This window comes from Diadema antillarum, unplaced genomic scaffold (genome assembly GCF_040938485.1).
Source record: "Diadema antillarum isolate AM-2024a unplaced genomic scaffold, OU_Dant_1.0 scf00000139, whole genome shotgun sequence".
NCBI lineage: Eukaryota > Metazoa > Echinodermata > Echinoidea > Diadematoida > Diadematidae > Diadema > Diadema antillarum.
The window spans coordinates 200,460-206,459 of NW_027271028.1; positions in this window are offsets into that span (position 1 = coordinate 200,460).

Below are 6,000 nucleotides of genomic sequence, written 5' to 3' on the forward strand. Positions count from 1 at the left end.
TTTTTTTCCATCTCGATAAATTTTAGATTGTAAACTCCAATCAGCAGTGTATCCAAACAACACAACGACAATCTAATAATATTTCCTGATGATCATACTGCATACGAAGGTGTCAACCAACCTTCCGTATTACATATTGTATGCTCTTCCGTAGGCTTATACAGTGCCTAATGCTTGTTTAACTGTTTGTTTGTTTCATTTCATCTATGAAGATGGCTGGATAGCTCATATGAAGCTCCGATAGCTGGTATATCATGGGGTCCTGTTGGATGTAATCTTTGCGATGAATAAATGAAGTGAGATCTTTTTGATATTAAAGTGCATGAGCAGTGACTTTATCACACGTGGGACCTCCAATTCATGTCATGTCAGAGGGACATGTTCTTGTGTTCCTTTTCGTAAAGCCCGAGTTCAAAATTTTTAATGAACAGGTGAACTTCTACTGCAAATTATTATTTTTTTATAAATCCCAATATATTCAAAGTAAAGTGAAAAAGACACACATACACGGCCCCAAACTAACTAAATTCAGGACTTCTTTTAAATTGAATGCCGTAATTTGGAACATGCTTGCCTATTTATGAATTTGAATGACCGACGAGATTTCGTCGCTAGCTTGACATGAAATTGATGCTCATTGGTGAACTGCGTGCTCCTCTCTTAAATTTGAATGCTCCAATAGTGAATTTGTATACTCCGAAAATGAATTTGATTGCTCCGATTGTGAATTTGAGTGCTCCGATTTAGTGCTGCGAGCGTGGAGTGCGTGAAATCGAATGCTTGGAATAGGAACTTGAATGACAAAAGTATGAAATTGACCGGGAAAACCTATATTATCAATGATGTTATTTTGTACAGAAGTGTAAAAAAGAATATTATTAATGGTGTTATTTTGAATTGAAATGATGGAGAATAGGAAGTAAAACCAACCAACCAACCAAACAAACAAACAAACAAAACGAACAAGTTAACTACCTTCGCAGGTTTCTCCTCGAGCTTGCAAGAGGAAGAGCGACACGATGAATCCAACACATCCCTTCATGTTGATACCACGATTTCTCTCCCTTGCTTAGCTGAAAGATGGCGTTTCCATCATATCCTTATCTCTCGTGGTCAGGCATCAATTGATATCCTCCTCATCACTGAAATCATCCTTGGCGAGATGCTCTCCTGTTTTAGCAACTCGTGGCGGAGAACTGCCATATGAACACTTCCGAAAAACACCATGTAGTCCTGTTTTTAAGAGAAAATCATGATTTTTGTCCGGTAGTCAGTCACGAAAGACGGGGGCAAGATATCTTGTTAATGATGAACAATGGTATAGTGTGATGCAAAATAGCTAATATCGTTGTGATGGCTCACAGGGAAGTACGGGGCAGGAAATTACTGGGAATTCTGTATTTAGTTTTTGTCGTTAATCAAAACACCAAAATTACTTAGGCAAATATTCGGAACAGTTTTAGTTTCGAAGCACTCAAAAGATACGTGTAAGGAGGATTAAAGGATTCTCTCCATGCATCATACATTTAATTCTGTGTAGATGTTGATGACGTGTTGCAAATTAGTTACTCATTCATCCATACATGATAAAGACCTTGAATAATCGGAATGATATTAATAGAATGAAGAGAATAAATTGATGGAGCACTATGGATAGTTAAGTTTCATTCTCTATGTCGGTCAAAGAAAGAACACGGTATCATCAGCTCTGATAATAACTATATGCTGTATAAAATATGTGTTTTCTGTTATTATATTAAAGACACATGATGTCATCCGGTGAATAATTTAATTAATAAAATCCGTAATTGAGCCAGTCAACTTCAAAACTTTGCATCATCATAAACATTCCGGTACTCTTTTCAGGGTCATCCTACGAGCCATACACCCAAGAGTCATATGGCCCACGAGCTCGACATTAGGCCAAAAAAACAACAAAAAACAGGACCCTGTTTTATCAAAAGATAAAATCGATTTTAAATTTTCTTACCACACGGGCTGCCGTAGACATACAGTTAAAATCAAATATAAATCAATTTTAACTCTTCATAAAACAGGGCCCAGGAGTCCGAGAGTAGAATGAGACACACGAGTCCCGTACTATATAGCGAAAAAAAATCCAAGAGATTGTCGAACCTGTAGGTTGTTTTTGTTTTTGTTTTTGTTTTTGTTTTGTGTTTTTGCCTAGTGTGGACTTGTTGGCCTTGTTTGCCTTGTGTTGCACTCATGGGCTGTATGACTCTCGGGTATCGGACTCGTGACGTGCATCCCTCTTTCCTAAGCCACACGCCATTAGTATTATAGTTTGTATTAGAAGAAAGTAAGTGATGGTCACTATATAGGCTGATAGTGGTAAACGGGGAAGACAAAAAGGAAGCGGGATATCGCTTGGGTGGCGGGAAATTACTGTCCTCCAAACATATTATAACAATGGATGTCCTTCATAAATCGACTGCTCCATGAATAGATTTGTGGAATTCATTGTGGTCCTTGAGCAGATAGGCCAATACTCTGAAAACACTACATAAGAATGGTGACATAATAGACTCACATATTTCAGAAATGTAGCATTGTAATTCCATTACAACACTGCTTGCTAAACAAGGCCACGCGTTTAAAATGTAAGCATGCTTTCTTCTTTTGCATGCTTCCTTGAGTCGCCACACATGCATTCTGATGTTGGGCTGCCATGTCACCATCCTTGTTCATTTGTTATAAATTTTGGCAACATTGTTATTCCCCATTCCAGTCACTATAAGTTCTGAACCTTTGTACCCAGCATAGCCAATTTATTGTTAAAAGCAAGTTATTATTCAGAGGGATGAAGGTTCAGGTGTGAGTTTCTTCCATTTTCTCCCTCTACAAATGACTGTTGATCTGTAAATTAACAAACATGTCGGAAATGTGGTTAAATGTAAAAGTCTAAAAATCATCCGGATGTCTTCTTTAACAGGGAACAGACGAGGTACCTATCAATATTTGTTTCTGATTCCTAATGCAATCATCTTTGATGTTGTTATTGTTGTCAATAATAATGAAGTCAGTTGTGCTTTCTGTCTGATTTCATTCGTCTACCTCTTTGCTTGACGTTGTGCATTATATCAAAATGCTTTGATTAAAATGAAACGAATTGAATTGAAACTGAGTATTCTCCTAGTTTCCAGTGTTTCTTGAAGATGAACTCCGTCCGTCCTTAGCTTGTCGAAATTCCCTTAGTACATCATAGAAATCATAAACACAAAAAAGATGATGAATACCATATTTTCCCAAGGCATAGATCACCTACAAAAACACCAACAATGATATTTTATTGGTTTGTTTCATTTTCCATCTGAGATGATGGCATGGATAGCTTATATTCAGCTGCACTACAGATGGTCTTCCATGGGGTCCACTTGGACGGGAGGCGGGAACACTTCATCGGGATATGAACTCTGCTCTTTGCGATGAATGAATGACTTCCATGAGTTTCGACTCCATTACATCTTATGTCCTATCCGAGGGATAGAGCAGGGAGGTGGAAAGCCACCTCCCTGGATAGAGTGTTGTGCCTCTTATTAGAATGGAAGGTATGATTACACCAGGCAGATGTGGCCATCTCCCTGATTATACAACACCAAACTCAACTAGACTAGGGAATCGAACCCGGGTCATAGGGATTGGGAGTCGGAAACAGAGGCCGACTGAGCCAAATAATAATAATAGTAGTAGTAGTAGTAGTAATAGTAGTAGTAGTAGTAATAGTAGTAGTAGTAGTAGTAGTAGTAGTAATAATAATAATAATAATAATAATTATCATAATGATAATGATAATAATGATGATGATGATAATAATGATAATAATAATAATAATAATAATAATAATAATAACAATAATGATAATAAGGAGGAGAAGAGAAGAAGAAGAAGAAGAAGAAGGTCTTATTTACATAGAGTAGCCTCTTCAGTGTTGCCGCTGCTCTACCAGAGGGCCCTGCTATTATTATCACCCAAGCGTTGCCGGGTACCCATTTATACACCTGGGTCGACAGGGACATCTTGTCCAAGGACGTAAGCACTGGGCGGGATTCGAACTTATTATTATTATCGTAATAATGAACATCATTTATCTATTTTTACATTTTAACTAATTTAACATTCTGAGGCATGCCATCAGTCTAGGATCTTCAAGTCTTTTAAATCATGAACGGTAGGCGTTTGCTGTAGTGGGATAAGAGGAGTTCTCTTTAAAGCATCACTGGGGAATTTATTACCTGATCTGTTGACTGGAGTGACTCGTTCTCAATATTCTCGAATATCTTGGTCACCTTAGCAGAGAAAAACACTCAACGTTACTTCAGTCCTGAGTAGATCACGAAGCTTCTCTTTGTTACCATCTATACTTCACACAATGGAAGTGCAGAAGAATGTTTGCAAACACTGCGGCAGCGTTGAGAAAACTTTCGGTCTTTGATTGACAGAGAGAATTCAACTTTTACCTACATGTCTCTCCCTCTCTTTCCATCTCTCCCTCCTCTCTCTCTCTCTCTCTTCTGTCTCTTTCTCGCTATGGATATATTCATATACAATATAATATAATATATATGTATGGATTATGATATACTAGGTGTTTCAAAAACATTTCCCACTTTTGATTCTTAATGATCCATAAACTATATATCAGATAACACTGTCATTGATATGAGTGATAGCTGAATAGTGTACAATTTTGTTGAAGGAGGTTTGAATATGAAAGCATAAATCAGTTTCATGAAATCCATGATTAATTTCACAGTTAGGTTCCAGATTTTCCTCTATTTTCAAACCTCTGTACAAAACTTTCACTTTGCGCAGGGTTCAATGAGTGTGTATGGGAGTGTGTGGTTAACACCCTGACAATGGTCCTGAATAATGGCCAGGGTTTGAATGCTTCATTATTTATTGACAACTAGTCTTTATTTAGCCTCTGGCAGTATCTGTGTTCATTAAACGCCTGCCGATGCTGTCGTTGAGTAGCGACAGTGCTCTCCCTACTTCTGAAAAACTTTATTAAATCACAATGATTACCTTCTGTTCTGTCGTAAACATGGTGACAGGAAACAAAGAAAATCAATACACTTGTGTATATGGAGCCTTAAATAAATCTACTGTGAAACAAATTGCCCCAATAAAAAATGCTGCTGAACTCTTTACCAAAAATGATCTCATTTCATCGAAAAAGCGACAAATTTGTCAGACTATTAGTAAACAGTTGTATCAAAATGAGGAACTTTAGATCATTTATGCTTATTTAATTCCAAAATTTAGTGATATGTGAAGCAAAATTTGAAAATGATTGCCAGCTAGAATGAAATGTGGTGTTTGCAAGCACTTTACCGTGCATGAATTCAGAATAGCAGTGCCCAGGGCAATCCACATGAATTATTTATTAAGCATTCATGTGCCTGGGAGCGCGAGACTAACGCCTAGTCAACAGGTGGTTCAGGCATGTCCATTGTTCAGGGCCATTGTCAGGACACACTCACATACACATCATTGGTTCTTGTGCAAAGTTCATTTTTGTACAGAGGGTTAAAATTTGACCAAAATCTGAAACCTTACTTCAAAATCAGTCTTAGATTTAATGAAACTGATTTATGCTTTTACATTCAATTTACCTTCAACAAAATTGTACACTATTCAGCTATTACTCATATCAATGACAGTGTTATCGGATGAATAGTTTTTGAACTATTAATGATCAAAAGTGGAAAATGTTTTTTGAAACACCTAGTATACATGTATGTAAATCATATATATTTGTCTCTCTCTCACACACTCTTTCGTAACAATGCCATCCCAACCCACTACCCCCCCCCCCCCCCCCCCCCCCAGAAAAAAAAAATCATAAAGGAAAACGTTCTCAGGCATTTCATTCCCTCTCTAACCTGTCAATGCTACAAAAACATGACACAAGACTTTTTACGATATTGTTCTGTTTGTTTTAACAGGGAAAGTGTCGGTTTTCGGTTAAACATTCCA